General features: G+C 39.6%; 1 pseudogene; it reads left to right on the forward strand.

The window, feature by feature from the left end:
• The first annotated feature begins 191 nt into the window (after positions 1-191).
• LOC134623513 (lysine-specific demethylase phf2-like) lies at positions 192-17,506 on the forward strand (annotated as a pseudogene).
• Positions 17,507-17,846: the final 340 nt, after the last annotated feature.

Consider the following 17,846-nt stretch of genomic DNA (forward strand, 5'->3'; position numbering starts at 1 on the left):
AGTAGCTTTATCTTCTCTCAGCTGTTCTCCTGTTTATCAAAGGCTTATTTCAGTTAGATCCTGTAAATCTCTCCACCACTGGGAATTTACACTGTCCGTTGTGCTCTTTTTTAACTCCAATAGTTCCAGCTGCTCACAGTTCAAAGGCCACGATTCACTCAGTGATAAAATTTGCATTCTTTGCTCTGTAGGTTTACATAAAGTGAATAAGCAGCCAGCTCCATACCTGATACATGGTGCCAAAATCATCAATGGAGCCTTTAGAGCCTGGACTAAAAAGCAGGTATGGAGGCAACTAAATACAAAATAGAGTGTATCTAGTGTCATGTATCTGTCTATTTTCTTAGAAACTTTTTCTCTATTTGATTTGTTTTTTGTAACAGGCTCTCCTGGAACATGAAGATGAGCTTCCAGAGAACATGAAGCCATCACAACTCATTAAGGATCTTGCCAAAGAGATCAGATTGTCAGAGGTATTTTTATTTCTAGGTGGTAATTTCATAGTTTTTTGGCTCCAGGAGAAATTAATGTTTCATGTTATGCCATATAGCATTAATATTTATTGACCAGGTTTGTCAAAAATCTAGAGGACGATGCCTTATTTTTGCTAATCACAAAGCTTAATATTCATATTTGGTTTTTGCAAATGAACCCTTTCCACTTAGGCCTCTCCATAAACTCTCATGTCAGATTTGCAATAAAAATGAACATTTTATTGCCATCAAAGAAGGCTGATGTTCTGCAGATTATGAAGCCCTCGTCTTTCCGCTAATCTCAATGATAAAAAATACTTTACTAAATTTTTCTTTACTTTTAAAATTGGAACTTTCTTTTGGCAAAAAGTTATTCTTTTGTTACATGTGGTAGCAACTAAAAGCAAACCAAATCTTAGCAGCTAACATTTAGCCGACAGCTAAATGTTAGCTAGCTTATCTAGCATTAAATACCATGTTAGTGCTATGAATAGCCGTTGTTCAGATAACTTGTTACTAAAAGATTAGCTTGCAACACACAGTGGCATTTGTTTGCAACCAAATGGTGAATAGAAAGAATGTGTTTTTATGTTTTGTTTGTATGTCTTAGTTGAGCATACAGTTAGCCCAGTGGTTAAAGTAGGATTTGCCAGGTGGGGGTCCCTAGGTTCAGGTGTAGCAGAGACAACTACATCCTCCTATACATATATATAAGCTCATGTTACATTTGCCATTACGGGTGCTTTGTAACTTCTTGACAGTGTAAAGCTGGAATTCTGCAGTTTTTACTAAAGAACATGATACACTTAAATCAATGACATCTTCTACAAGCGAGTCCTCCTACTTAGCAGCCATATTAAAAAGCATCTGAACACTAATATTTGCATTTACCTTGAAGCATTATTTAAATTAGCTTTCATTTTAAAGGTCAGCAGGACACAAAAACTTTATGCATCGAATATTCAGAGAGTTTGCTGACTTTTCACACAGATGGGATTTTAAAAGCTTCTCCTCTGGTATTCATAAAACTTTCATTCTATCTAGAATTCTCTCATAAGTTTCAGTTTAGACTTGAGGGTCATATCTTTCTCTTACAGTGTCTCAGATTTTACCGGGACAAAACCCACCAGTGACCAAGGATATCACAGTCTGCCCTGCATCAATCCAACATAGTTCATCACTGGAAACCAGAGCACAACACTGCAAACGACCTGCTCTTAATATCTAGTAATATATTGAGGAACATGGAATTATTGTCATTTAAAAAACATGTTGGAATATGAAACAACACATCATCTATAGATCCAGTATTTGAATAATAAAACTTTGAAATGAATTAGAACATTACATATAGACTTTAAATTTGATCAAATGACACTTCCTGAGCACCTGGACCGCCTGGGAATCCCAGGTGCTGTAAGTGTTGGGCAGCACAGTGGTTAGGACTGTTGCCGCACAGCAAGAAGGTTCTGAGTTCAATTCCACCATCAGGCCGGGGTCTTTCTGTATGGAGTTTGCATTTTCTCCCTGTGTTTGCGTGGGTTCTCTCTCTCCTCCCACAGTCCAAAGACATGCAGTTAGTGGGGTTGGGTTAACTGGTAACTCTAAATTGCCCATAGGTGTGTCTGTGTCGATGTTTTAGCCCTGTGACAGGTAATTTTATGTAGAAAATAAAGTTCAGTACCAGGTGACTACATTCTGAAGTGTTGTAAATGACCAGTGATAAAGTTAAATAATAAAAACAAAATCCTAATTTAGGTTTAATGAACTCACAGAAGGTTTAACGGCAGGTTACAAAGTCAAAAGTTGACCTTGATTTCTTTTACAGAACACAACAAAAGCCATTAAAAGCGAAGCTCCAATTAAGGTACCAGTTGAGGAACCGCTGTCCACCCAGTCCGAGCCTGAAGAAGCCGTTTCTCCAGCACATGTCCCCTCACCCAGCAGAGAGAAGTCCAGAAAGAAAAGCTCAAAACCCCCTAAACCCCCAAGCCTCCCAAACCTTCAAAGACGCCCAAGCCTCCAAAGGTGCCAAAGGTCAAGGAAGGAGGAAAGAAGAAAGCAAAGTCAGCAAAGGAGTCATCACCACCTCCTAAACCCTCCAGTTTTGCTGCGCTGGAGTCCCATGCAAAGGACATTTTGAGTAAAATGGACCAGCCAAAAAAGCCTAAGGTGAGCATTTAGTTATGTTAGCACTTTTTTTTATAGAAATGATGGTTTCTAGTTTCATTGTAGGTCAACCATTCTGTATCTGATTATGCTATGAAATGTTCAGCTTCTGCCTGCAGGCAGCTGTAAAGTGGTAGCATATATAACTGGCTGCACAGCTTTCCCTGCTAGTATGCATTAACTGGTGCACATGCTAAACAGGCTTTTTTTTTTTTAATCAAAGAAGTAAGTCTATGTCTACGTAAGGGTGGCCGTTGCTCGGTCATATACCAGGTCATTGTTTTTTAACTGCAGAGGTGTAACATAACATGTGTGAAAATGATTGTATGTATAAGCATTGAATTAAGATTTTATAGATTAGACATGTGATACACAGTTCAGCTAAACGCTTTCTGTAGTTCCACTTTCTGCCTTTGCAGGGCAGAACAGTTTCACCGATTGATCGTTCTGTTAAAATTATGTTTCTCTGTAATTGCTTTCATTTTCCAGGCTGTTAAGAATGTCCTGAGCATGTCTGAAAAGGAAATGTCAAAGCAGAACAATGTGGAAAAGTTTTGATATCAGAGAGCAGAATAAAAACAAGACTGAAGCGAAATGGAAGTACAAGGTAAGTTTACCGGAGCTGTTATTTTAAACTAATGGTGGTGAAGACTTTTGCCTTGGCCTGCAACAGCCAATGCATTTGAAATTCTTTAGGCAATAAGCTATGAAGGTTACAAGTTGAGCAGCTGAATAGAAAAAATGCAGGACCATCCAACAATGATTTGAACACTTCACTTCAAAGCAATCAGCCAAAGTAATGATGCGGCCCAAGTCGCACATTTGAGGCCTGCACCTCATCAGGGCTTCTCCAGAAACGTCCGCCCTCCCAGAGGTTTACCTAATGGAATTACGCCATGTCCATATCCAGTGCATTCCATCTAAGTATTTACATATGCCCCCATCTCCTTTTAAAAAAGCGTGTTGTATCGTTATTGAGAACAACAGGAGGAAGTTTTTAGCGGGGAGAAAAAAAAAGTGTAATTTTGGTGAACGGAAGACATTAGAGGGCTTTAGTTTCTTGGAAAATACAATGCCAAACTGCTGTGGAATGTATTAAACCCCTCCAAGGACCTCCATCCCACTGCTCGTTCACATCAGGCCAAACATTTACAGATGGGGAAGAGACCCCGTTAGACCTTTACCAAGGTCACTGACGACCACATCTTCACTTGTGATCACTGTTCATTTGTGAAAAGGCTCGCAGCTTCTCTGTTAGGTCTATAAAGCTCATCGGTGCCAATTAGAACGCGCACGGCAGTGTGAAATTTCTGTTTCAGATTATAGCGCGTAGGAAACAAAAACAGCTGAGGAGTGAATATTTGAAAATGTGAAAATGGATGTTCTTGGATTTCAGTTAATTACAGTGTGATCAGTGGGGACTTTCATGGCAGTCGTTCTGCATTCCTCTTTGTGGATTTGGTTTAGTGAAAATTGGGTCAGAAAATTTGACCTGTTGGGATTAACATCATGAGGTACTCACTCTTTTAACAGCAAGGTTTATTTTAAGAGTTGATGAAACAGTTAATGACAGTGTCTTTTCTTTTCTTTTTTTAATTCTGATTGTTTAACAGGTTTCTTAAAGTACACAAGGACTGAGAATCTTTATGTGCCAAGTTTTAGATAATTTCTTCATTTAAACAATTACTTTTTAAGTTCCAGTTAGCCACATTTACATCGAAGTTTAAAAATGAAGGCATGAGACAGAGGCCACATTTCTATATCCTTTAACCTTCAGCTAGACTTTAAGGGCTAAAAATCAAAACAGTGAGCTAAGAGAGGCTCAGATGCTCTGTAGAACTGAGGGAACATAGCTATATGCAATTAATCTTTCCTTTGAAATAAAAGTACAGAGTAGGATTAAATTGGCATGAAGTGTTCTCATTAATGCAGTGAACCAGAAATAGTGGCACTAAGATATCTGTGATCCTCTCTGTTCTTTAACATAACGCTGATTACTTTTAGCTTCTCTGAACATTATTTTCCTTGGAATGTTGCAGAATAGTAAACCCGATTCCCTGCTGAAAATGGAGGAGGAATGCAAATTTGACAGAACACTGCTGTCAAGCAATAAAGACAGATTCAGCTTTACTATGTCTCACAGGAAACTGCTGAGGTATGTATGGAATGGCTGCGATCGCCACGTAAATGTTCGACTTTAGGTCTTTGAAGAGACGAGCACGCCAGCTTTCTCATGTGGTGTATTTTGGTGATTGTAGAGCTATGTGGCTATCAGCAGCATATCCATTAGAGCTAATTCAAGGACTTCTCGCTGCGAGCGCCTGGCTGAGCCTCGTATCACTCCCTTATTGTCCTGCGGTTTCATTTTCAGCTCCAAGACCCTGAAACCTCAGACCAACTCAAGTGTTTTTGGATCATTACAAAACCTAAAAGAGGACAAAACCAAGCCAGTGATAGACGAGTATGAGTACGTCTCAGATGAAGGCGAGCTGAAGATTGACGAATTCCCCATCAGACGGAAAAAGAACACTGTTAAGAGAGATCTTTCCTGTGAGTATTTTGGGCTTATTTGGCTCGTGTTTCAGTTTGTTTAAATGATCAAGTTAGACTGGGCAATTTTCAGAGTATCAGCTTCAATGTGTATGTATCGAAAAGTGCCAAAAATTTACTCAGCGTTAGACTTTAAGTTGATATATTCTTGATCTGGTATTTCCTGTTCTAAATTACAAACATATTTAGGGGCATGTTTTAGCTATGTAAAATGATTTTTTAAGACAGATGCAATAAACAGTTTGGTTTATTTTTGTACATAAATAATGGCTAAAGCTGGGCTTTTGTTCAACCATTCTGATATTTCAGTTTTTGCTTAACATCTGGAAAAAAAAGCTTTGTTTGAGAGATTAAGAACTGTGACAACATCAGCCTACACGGCACAAAGCATCACTGCTGTTTTGATTGCTGACCTAACTGTAAAATGACTACTTTTTAATGACATAATTATCAGATGAGCAACTAAATTTTCAGTAAAATTACAAAAAAGAAAAAAAATCTTGGCAATTCAAGTTGAATTACTTGCATTTACATAATGTATTGTTAAAGAAGAGCAAGCCCTGTTTTGTCACGAGTTAGGTACCTAGCAAGAAAAAAACACTGTGTATAGTATATACAGCTCGTTTGTGACTGTAGCTGAAGGAAATTCAACTAAAGACAAAGTATGAATGACAAAAGTCTCCACTTTAACTCTAAAAATCTCTAACTTGTGGTAGCACGAGTTACCACAGCTTTGTTGTTAGTCTTATTGGAAGACTAGTCTTAAAATGTTACTAATTCCGATGTTATGGTGTTGCTGATTGTTACATTTGTTTTTCCCTAGTTTTATCAGACATCAGAGAACCTATTCAGCCAGCCAAAAAAACAAAGTTTCAACCCTCGGTGACTAAGGTATGTATGACATCACCTGTATCTGCTATTCCCAAACGTTGGAACACTGAGGCCCAGCTTGAAAATCGTCAGCCTCCCACCTTTAATGAGAAAAATAATCAATACAAAATTAGGATTTAGTGCTTAAATTTTTGTTTAGGTTGATTCTCAATAAACATTTGTCCTTTTGCAAACTGCAGTAAGATGTAAGCTCCAGTTCTGCGCCTTTGTTTTATTATATATGATGACATTTTAAACTAAGCGTTAACATATGAACATCAGTATTTATGAGAAATTCAAACAGAATGAGAAAATGTAAAAATTAATATTTTATACTTATTTATTATTTGTAAAATAACTTTCACTGCCCACCTACAGTAAGTTCAAGGCCTGCTATGTGGTGATGAAGCATACTAATAATTCCAAAAAATAATACACACGACCTGTGTGGTGGAATCACTTTGGACAAACGCACACACTCGATAAATGTAAAGTTTTGCACTTAACAGAGAATTTAATGTTGTGGCGTTTTATCCATAAAACTTAAGCAGTTATGACGTTAATGTAATACATGAACAGACTGGGAAAAAATGCTGCAGTGCTCCTTTAACTCAGAGGCGGAGACTTCCTGTGCTGTGGAGCCACACACACTGATGAGAGAAATAGCTGTGGCATGAATGGAGGAAGAGGAAGAAAAAGCCTAGACCAGGTGCTCTTAAGTTTATTAATGAGAGGTCACTAGAAACCATATCACAGCCTTGATCTGCAGTTTCCCCGGATATTTCAGCTCAGGTCACACTTCTCCACAAATACTTTGCTGTTGTGATGCCATGCAACTCATTTAAATACATATTAAAATGAAAGATTATAAATAGATGTTAAAACTGAATTTTGTCTTTTTAATGAAAAAATTATATTTTTGAATTTAACAACATGTTTCAAAGAAGCTGGGACGAGAAAACAGAAGACTGAAAAAAGGAAAAAAAACATTTTAGCTCTAATGTGATTAATTAGGAACATTTTTATTTAATCACACTGGATATAGGTAAATATAATGACTCCATATTGTAGTGGTTCATACAACATGTGAACAGGTCTCCTGATTGATCCTGGGAGGAGACATGAAGCCATCCACTGGGAGCATTTGGTATAAAAACCTGTTAAATGAAATGTGTGTATACTATTCCTGCTGTGACAGAACCGTGCAAAGAAAGTAGCTTAAAATTTCTGGTAAAATAGAAGATATGAAGAGGTTCATCATGATGAGGAGGACATTTGATTTAAGACTTCTTTTTGTGGTTCATGCAATTAATTATTGATTAAGAGAATATAAAATAATCTATGTAGCAAAGGGACAAGACTGAAAACCAGTGTTAGATTATCACTATCTGAAAGCCCTCAGGCAGCAAGGCTTTAAGAAAGAAGAAGTTAAAAGACCCCCACACAAAGAAGAAATCAGAAACTCAGAAACTCTGCCTTCTTTTCTGTGTCTGAGCTCCAATAGACTAAAGTGGAAAGTGTTGCTCATGCTGCCTTCTGATGGCATGAGAAGCATGAGTGCACCTGTGAAGGCACCATTAATACTAAATGATATGTTCAGGTTTAATAAAACACATGCTGCCATTTAGGCGACAAAATATTCAGCCAAGGCCTTACATGTTTTAGCAAGACAGCATCAAACTACTTACTATACACATTCCAATAGTACAGAACCACAGAAGAAGAGCCCTGATGCTAAAGTGGCTGGGTGACAGTCCACATGTGTACCCCACTAACAATTAGCATTTCATGAAATGATGTCAAAAGATGTTGTAATTTAACACTAAAGCAACTGGTGTCGTCCTAAATCTCTGTAGTGTTGTACAAAGAAAGTTGAAATTTAAAAAAATGCCCCATCACAACTAAAAAAGCACGTCGGCATTAAAATACGCCTAAAAGAGCTGTTAGAAAAACTGTCACTGTTAACATTAAAATTTGTTTTTTTTTTATACACAAATCTATTCTTTGAAACGAGGTTGTAGTTCCATACTGGATTAGCAGATGGAAAAAGTGGGCAAATATCCCAGGGGTCCAGTCCTGAGGGGCTGCAAGTGCCCTACATTTGCTAAGAGTGTCTTTGTGTGGGGTAAGGTTAGTAAATGAGAATGTAGTCAACAGCAGAAGAATCAAATATCAATATTGCCTGTTTTTGCATCGTTCTAAAAACATTTATGTTAAAGTGAATAACTAAAAAGGGGGTTGACGGGGGCAGACGGCTCATTTCTGCTCTGGGGCCTCCTACTGAGACTTTCTGGCGGCAGTCCTATGATAAACAGTGAGACTGCAGTAAAGAAGCCATTACAAGAAAAGCGAACATGGATTTTCCTTTTTTTGCCAGAAAAGAAAAGAAACTTGAAGTCTCTCTCATATCTCTTTCCTGTACGTTCACTTCCTTCAACACCAGAGCACGGACTCCTCAGATGAAGAGACGCTGCACATAGACACAGAGGCCAAGCCTGAGGTCAAAAGTCGCAATTCCAAGGTGAAGAAAAAGAGCGGCAGCGCCGCAGGAATTCTGGACCTGCTGCAGGCCAGCAAGCAAGTGGGTGGGATCGACTACGGCACCAACAGGTAGACTAACCTAACCCCAATGTCAGTTTTCTGCTGCATTCCCATCAACACCAACAGAACTTGGACTTCTAAACTCATTTGAGTTAGAGTACATGCGCAGCATTAATCTCTAAATGGCTCCCGCTGGACCCCCTTTTCCTTCAGTAAATGAATTTTAGCTCTTCTTAATGGACCGAGGCACTGACAAACAAATGGCCTACTCAGCGGCGACGTAATTGGATGAAAAAGCTGAATTTTACAGCTTCGCTCAGAGCTGAAAAATCAGCTAGCGGCTGGAGCAACAGTTTACACCGATTCTGTCAGCAGTTTGTGTTAAGTCAGTGTTTGTTTCATCCCGTGTTAATCTATCAAACGCTGCGTGGCTCCAGGCTCTTCCCTTTGCCTTTTGCTGTTTGCGAGCTCTTGATGGTCTATTTCCACCACACTGAAAGCTACAAATGAGCAATGAAAGAAAGAAAGAAAACATTGATGAAATATGTTAATTTCTCACATCGTTGGTGCTTTGAAGAGGGATTGAAGCTTCATTATAGCGGTGTGTGATAGTCGCTTTGTTTCTTGTGGCAGCTCAGCAGGTGATAGCTTAATAGGTGTGTGGATTCATTTTGGGAGCGATGTCTTAAAGAGGATATTTGTTTTTGACAGTTTTCCTTCCTCTTCTTTGTTCCACTGAGGCACAGTTTGTAATCTAGCTTACACTGAGATATGGTTCAGAGCCTTCTTCAGTTCTTTCTTTCTTTCTTTGACCTCTGCCAGCGTGTTGACCACCATGTAATGGCTGTGTTGTTGTGTATTTCTTATTGACATACTTACAGTCAGCCACCTGCATCTCCCAGCACACAGGAGGCCATTCAGGGCATGCTGTCCATGGCCAACCTGTCGTCTTCAGAGAGCTTGCAGCAGCCGTGGAGTAACAGCCAGGCCAAAAACAACGGCCAGTCGAAGAACAACTCGCACAGCTCGCAGGCCGGCAAGAAGGCCGGCAGAGGAGGAGGCGGAGGCGGAAACAACAGCAAGCGGTCGACTAAACGTCTCCCAAAGAAACCCAGGAAGAGCAGCAGTATTGAGAGTCTAGATTATGACGACGACCAAGATCACATGGATGCGTGTTTCAAGGACTCGGATTACGGTAAGCGACAAATGCCAACTTGTTGTTGTTTCCTTATTTTCCTGTCATCGTGGGCAGGGTGGGGTAACGGCGGTAACGAGTGTCATTTTTCCATGATACTGGTGCTGGTCAAGTTCCAAAGCATTCCCTGTTTTGCCCTATTGTACCCAGGTTATGTTTTTTTCAGCTACAGTGTACTTTATGAATTTATAAGTCACACCTACCTATTGTCTGTGTGCCTGGGCAGAACCACAGGAAACCAAAAGAAAATGCTGAAAATGAGACAAAAACACGAACCGAAAAGATAGAGTGTGTTTTTGGATGGCTGTCTTTCTAAGCTTAGACCATCAGAGTGATGAAACTGTGTAAACATTTCATATGCTGGAGTCTTGGGATTGCATTAATCTTAAAAATGTCTCCAAAAAAACATGTATGTTTATGTGTGCTCCTCCCCCTACACACAGAGTGGAGCAGGAAGCAGTCACTCTAACAGAAAACACCTTTTAACCAAAATATTAAAACAGCTCATCCAAATAAGCTCTCACTCAGCGCTACACCCGATTACACCCACCAGGTTTGAAGGGCGTAGGATGAATGACTTTGGAGAGCAGACGTAAAGAGATTTCTCTAATTAGAAGTGGGATAATTTTAATTATGGTAAAACATTCTTGTAACCAGGATCAGGAATGGAAATGTGTATCAGGATGTTGTCATTGCGTCTGTTAGCTTCAAAGAGATGGTTTGTGTACTTAATCTAACAAAATGTAAACAACTATACGCTTTAAAAACAAGCTTCATGAAGGTTTGTACGGGAACTGTTCTGTTATTCACCTTCATATTAATGCACCAATAATTGTCTTTAAGCATTGCATGAAAAGTAGCTCCACACAAGAGACTGAGAATTGCTTTGAACTGAATGACTGTTTGGCTAAGTGGAAAAACAGATATTCAGACCTTTTGACAAAATGAAAAACATAATCCTACTTTAGTTTTGATACAAAGGATTTAGAATCAGAAGATCCTAAAAGTAACTAAAGTAAAGGCACGGTGACTGTGTTCACAGACAGTAACCTGTGCAATTATTTCAGTGAGAGAATCACATCCATTTTTACTGCAGAGCTCCCCGAGAGCCTGAAGATCAAAGATATCAGCACTGATTTCTTCACATTATCAGACTCTTTTGATGACACACGATGACATCGTCAAAGGCTTTACATTCAGGAACATTATTCTGAAATTGTTCAGCTATTTGAAGATGCAGTTTTTTGCAGATTGGTGAACCTCTGCCCTTTTTTACCATCAAGGAGCTCTGCCTCTACAAGGTGCTCTTTGTTAGACCCAATCTGCCAATTTTAGGATGTGTCCATGGCATCAAAACCAGTTGAACAGTTTTAATAGTGCAATCCTTAATCAGTTTGAAACATTTTTTGTAGGATTTGTTGGAAAAACTAAAAATGAAAAGACATGCTCCCTCACTGAGATTTCTCACGTTTTGCTGTTTCTAAATGCATAAATCTTGTCTTTTTATATTTTATAATTTATATTTATTTGGGTCTTAAAGGACCTTAAAACACTTACTTCATTTTTGTTACATTATTATTTTTATATTTTTTTTTAAATTGCAGTACTTTTAGTGGTTCGCTATTATTTTATTGCGCTTTTTTGTTTCGTTTTGTTTTTTACATCAATAAAGTTGAATGTGCAGGAGGGCTGATTTATTCAAAAACTAAAAACAGTGCAGATGATCTGAGCTCTGTGAGTTCAGTCTGGTGTCATTTTTCAAGCGCATGAATGAGAAAATAATGTATCTGCCATGTCTGATCCTCACTACTGCTAACAGGTGCTTTAAAAACAAATTGGCCCCTCATGTATCTGCTTGTGGGGCTTAATTTCTCAATTTGGCCTTGAACTTTTCATTACGTGTACGTGACACGGGCTTATGTTTACTTTTCGTGCGTCTCTTTGTTTTTTTTGCTCCAGTTTATCTTTTTTTTCCTGCAAAATGCTTTCCCTGTGAAGCCCATCCAAACACAGCTGTTTGGAGCCTCCTAGCTTGTTAATAAGCGATTAACACGCGTTCCAAACTGTTATTTTACAAGCTTTTTGAACTTCTAATTGGTCCAATTAGTTGTTCTTAGCACGAACATTCTCGCTCTGAAATCCCGAAGCTTCTCCCACAGACTGGCACTCTGCTCTGCTTTTATAAACAGGTCATTTTTTATCTTGATCATCCAATTATCAGATATTAAAAGGTCTAGATTGGAATGGCTGCACTGTGAACCGACAGTCAACAGCTGCTTTGCAGCTGCAGCGCATGCTGCCACCTCCTCCGTTTTACAGAAAATTGAAGTAATTGCATCTTTTCTTTGCATCTTCTCAGCAATGAGTTAACATGCATGACATGTGAGTAATCTGTTCCACGTTTCGATTTTAGTTTACCCCTCGCTGGAGTCCGAAGAGGATAATCCTGTGTTCAAATCGAGATCAAAGAAACGGAAAAGCAGCGACGACACTCCGTACAGCCCCACAGGTGAACACTGGCATTGTTTAAGAAGCATCTTGGCTTCAGAGTTTTATGAAAGAAATATGTTCTAAACCCCAATATGGATGTCCTGGCAGCCCGCGTAGGACCATCAGTTCCCCGACACGAGCGGCCAGCCAGAGATGGAGCCCGGGTGGCGTCCATAGAAACAGGCCTGGCTGCGGCTGCAGCAAAGCTTTCCCACCAGGTAAATTACTTACACTGTATTCTTACACAACAGTAGATATTTCTGATCATTTTGCTCAAACAAAAAATGATGTGTCAAAAGGAGGAACAACAAAAAACCAAGAAGAAGAAGAAAAGCACCAAAAAGAAGGCGCTAGTAATAGAGGAGCCCCCGAAAATCTCTCAGGACAGTAGCTCGCCGGAGCACAATCTGGACTCCCAGGACGGCAGCCTGACAGACCACGAGTTCAACACTGGAACGGTCAAGTCACCGGGAGGGCCGCAGCCCATGGCACCGGGGGTCTTCCTCAGCCAGAGACGGCCGTCCATGTCCTCTCCCAACAGCACCAACTCCACAAGCACCAACAGCAGCGGCATGACGAAGGGTGACCGTGTGGGCTCAGCAGACGCCAAAGGTGAGCACGTGTACAGAGTGTGCAGAAGAAAATACACAACGGATGGTCCGTCATCCTCAGAGCAACTGTCACTGGTTGTTGGTCATGCAGAAACAAGACAGAACTTTGTGCCTCACAGAGATGACTTGTAAATATATTTCCCTTTAAACCATTGCAGTGTATATTATGAGCGATTTAACGCCAATGTAACAGTGTGTTTCCGAGAGAGGAAAAAAGGAAAAGCATAATAGGTCCCCTTTAAGCACAGGCACGGCTATTTGTTCATTAGAAAATTTCAAATGCTGCGTGTAAAGTCTTTAAAGCTTTAGTAATCTGTGGGATTAAGATTTCACTTCCCGTGAATAAATTTGAATCACTCGCCTTCTTTACACAGAGATTCTTGTAGCAGCTTTTCAGTAATGGAGCAGTAATGAATGAATATCTAATGGCTTTTAAATTGAGCAGTTTTTCAAGGAAATGAATGTTTTCCATCTTGCCAAATGAAAGTTCTTTCCAGGATTTTTTTTTTTTAGAATTTCTAAAGCTTCATCTGGACTAGTAATCAATAATAATTAGCAAATAACAGTTTGGTTTGGCGGCCGCTGCTCTTTGAGCATGCAAAGTGCAACGCTATTGTAATGAGAGACAGTTGTGTGAACTGTTGTGAACTGCGAATGATGGATACTTAGTGGGAGTGACTCCCTCCTCCAGGAAATGCGTCTCACTTAAAGGTTTTCTAGGGATCGTTTTAGGTTGCTTCTAGTTAATGCATTGCTTTTTAATTTACATTTGCATGTGGTTCTTCCCGCCAGTATTGAAATGACATTTAGACATGTTATTTAACAGAATTTTAAACGATCTGTCTTCTTCCCCTCTGCTGGCCACAACACAACATGCTATAATTTGGCATTAACTTTTAAAAGTGCCCATTTTGTCAGAAATAGCAGGCGCACTGGCATTAACTAAAATTAGCCAGAAGAATGATGCCAAAGCACAAACAGTCTCTCTGCTGCAAATCCCACTTGTTGTTTACTGTAGTTATCCCCTCGTGGCCAAAGTCCCATTCAGCCAAGTTTGGCTTCATTAGACACACTTTACACAGCAGCGAGCTGCATGATCTTAGTTTGCATGCTGCCTAATGTTACTAGCAAAGTAGTAATATTACAAATGCAAATGCTTATATAGCACTTTTCTACTCTACCTGAGCACTCAGTAAAACTAGTCTCATTCATGCAGGCACTTTGTGCTACGCTTTGTGTCTAACAAGCATCAGAGAACAGCTTGGGGTCAGTGTCTTGTCAAGTATAGTTGGTATGTAGACTGCAGCAGCCAGAGGTAAAGTCAATGATGACCTGCTTTACCTCCTGAGCTACAGCCACTCCTGTGTGTTTAACGGTTATAATGTTTAATATAATACAAACATGACATTAGTGATTGACTCCATTACTAACCCACATGTGGTCTTTTGCTGCTGTAACCATCTGTTTCAAGGTTTGACATGGCGTGGGTTCAGAGATGCTCTTCTGCTTACCTTTCCTGTAGTGAGTGGTTATTTGAGTTGCTGCTGCTGTCCTGTCCGCTCAGAGCAGTCTGGCCATTCTGACCTCTGCCCTTAACAAGGCATTATTATCAGTATAATTGTAGGGTCTTTACCGTCAAATATAAAGCGTCTGGAAGCGATTGTGGTTGTGATCTGGCGCTATTGAAATAAGATTGAACTGAATTGCATTTTCACCCGGAGAACTGCCACTAACTGGATAGTTTCTCTGTTTTGAGCCATTCTGTGTGAACCCTAGTGATGGTTGTATGCTTGTGAGGGAAAATCCCAGTAGGTCAGCAGTTTCTCAGACCAGTCAATTCAGAGGCACTTAAATCACCTTTCTTTCCCCTTTCTATTTGGACTGAACTTCAAAAGGTCATGTGGTGACATGTGACTGTGTAATTAGATATTTGTCTTTCGTAGCTGGACCAGACATTCCTAACAAAGTATGCGGTGAGCGTAAGTCTTTCCACTGTCTGTTAGACACAAGCAAAAGTCTGGTACAACATGTTCAGACACTGTTGATGAAAAATCACAATCTTCCTGTTAAAAGGGAGTTTTTCCTTCCCACTGTCGCCAAAGTGCTTGCTCATAGGGGGTCATATGATTGTTGTATGTATTATTGTAGGGTCTACCTTACAATATAAAGCGCCTTGAGGTGCTGTTGTTGTGATTTGGTGCTGTATAAATAAAACGGAATTGAATTGAAAAAAAAAAGTTGCCCTGTGGGGCTCCTGACCACCGTTGGGTATGAGTATGTTAAACATGTTTTTGCTATTAGGCCAATGAACATGTTAATGTTCCAGCATAAAGGCCACTAAGCTAGCAAATATTGGTGCGAACATGTCAGGATGTATTACTTTGTTACACTTTTGGAAAAAAACCAAAATATTGTAAGCTGGCTCGGCATCTTACCTCTTGTCTTTTCTTGTCTTTCCTGCAGCTAAGCGGCTAAAGAAAGGCATGGCAACAGCCAAACAGAGACTTGGAAAGATTTTAAAGATTCATCGAAATGGAAAGCTCCTTCTGTAGCATGCAGCGGACTGTCGTAGGACTGGGAATTCACGAGCTGGGTCCCATCCCAACCTCACCCCCCCCCCGTTCACCGATTAAAGCCAACGACGTGGAAAAGAGATAAAAGACTGAAACGAGATGGGAGAAGAAGAAAATCATGCATTTTTGAATTTCTAAGAAGAACATCAGTCAAATAGGTTTTTGCCTCTACTTATACTTTATAACTTTCAGATATTAAAAGTGTACAGAACCTACTATAAATATTTTTTAAGAGAACATGTCTCATTTTACTACAGCTGTGAGTTTATCAGGGGTTGCTAAAACATGAAGTAGAATTACATTGCAGTCATTCCAAGATTTGTGAAAGTATCCCTTGCATGTATTCAGTTGCATGTGCGCTTGGGTCAGGGTTTTTTTTGTTTGTTTGTTGGTTTGTTTGTTTTTGAGGGTGGGGGTTATTTCCTACTAAATGGATGTGGCTTATCATTGCCACGCTTGATTGAACTGGGAAAATTCACCTCCTCCTTTCCCAACGTCCTCGTGTTTGATTAGAATCGATTAGCGTGCGTCTCTGTCGGCAGGAACCTTTGTTCGTTTGTGCCGAGCCGTGGATCGCAAATGAGGAGCGACTATAAAGCACAAAAAGCAAATTGCGGGCAGCGCCGTCCAGATGTTTGTCAAAGCGAACGCAGTCAGACGGAGGAGGATCGGCCATAGGATTACTGACACGGGACCTGCCGCTGATGATAAGCCTCATCCACGTCACGTCTGCAGTTACATGGGGATACTTTCTCTCTTCTTTTGCTTTCCCAGGCAGCACCGACAACATAGGCGCATCTCTGCATTTTTATAGCTTCACACATCACAGTATATAGAATGTAGCTTGTACATAGCCTTTTAAATTACTACTTTTTGTATCCTTTCCCCTTAAGGCTTCATTCAGCATTTTTACCGGTTTTGCTAATAAGAATAAATGAATAAAAGTATATATATGGATATACACTATAGTCCTAATTTTTATTTGTATTTTTTTTTTTAATAACAGAGGTTCACTTTTATTATTATTAGTATTATGTTGTCATTAGACGTAAAGGTGTTGCCTGGAAAACAATCGAAGACACGATACATTTTATTGTCATATGGCCTTACATACACAAAGCTAATTGTATTGTGATTCTGTCTGAACGAGAGACGAAGCTTTGAGGGAAAATTACATAAAAGGATAAAAAAAAGCAACACTTAAAGTTTCTATGACCAGCCTCTTGTTCGAGTTCTAGTATCCTGAAGGGTTTTGGAGTTATTTTACTAGCACCTTGTGAAGTGTTTATGTGTCAGTGATGTAATTTATTAATGTTTGTAGCTTTTTTATACTTGTACAATTCTAAAGAGTTTTTGTTTTCTTTTGTTTTTGAATATTTCATCAAGTTGTGAATTTACCCTTTACTTTTTGTTGCTTTCTTTTTTAGGCGTTTGTGTATTTGGGGGGCACCACGAACATTTGACACACTAGAACCTACGTTGGCAAACTTTTTTATCTACATCCTGTCTCCAACCATTTCCAATGTGACATGATTATCATTACTATTGTTAATATTATAGTTCGAAGCAGCTGCGTCCACACCTCCATCACACCTTGGGTTGTGTTTTTTTTTTCACATTATTTTGGTCAGGACATTTTAGACATGGTCTCAGTGTTCTCTGCTTTCGTCTCCGAAACGCTCTGATCAAACACACTTTTCAGGTTTTTATTTTGTACAATACGTGTGTTGCTTTGTTGTGGTTTATTTTTGTATGTCCGACCTATTAAATGCATCCACTGTGCCAGGACAGTGAATGATACCTGTTGTAGCTGTCTTCCCTTACTGTTCTTCACAGTACTACCAAGTATTTACAATCCTTTTTGACCTGAAATATATTTTTCTGTATTTAGACGATTCTGTTGGAGATCATAGCTCACTTTTCTAAGACATGGAGAAATGGCAAATTCAACTCCGAGGAACAAACATATTGTCGTTGAATGATATGATTGTCCGCCTTGTTTACTTTTGCAATACAGTTACTGTGGAAAACCTACTTTGTAATGTGTTCCTGTCCCACCTGCGTTGTGACAGTTTGTGTGGTGAACACTAAACATGGTTTCTTTTTGCTTTCCTGCTTGACACTGTCCTGCTTAAAAGTCAAATCCAGCACTACGCACATCATCGATTACTTTTTTAACGACTCTTGGACTCCTCCCACAGCTCTAGCCAAGTCATTAATTAAAACCAGGCCAAAGTCAACACCATTAAAACTGTATTAACTTAAAAAGCGCTCCAAAGCAGTCCGACTTTTTTCACAGCAGGTGTGGCTGCGGTTAAATGTACTGTGCGCAAGAAGTGAAGACGCAGAATGTGCTCAGTGAAGAGAGCTACAT

Source organism: Pelmatolapia mariae, unplaced genomic scaffold (genome assembly GCF_036321145.2).
Source record: "Pelmatolapia mariae isolate MD_Pm_ZW unplaced genomic scaffold, Pm_UMD_F_2 NODE_ptg000709l+_length_39274_cov_1, whole genome shotgun sequence".
Classification (NCBI taxonomy): Eukaryota; Metazoa; Chordata; class Actinopteri; order Cichliformes; family Cichlidae; genus Pelmatolapia; species Pelmatolapia mariae.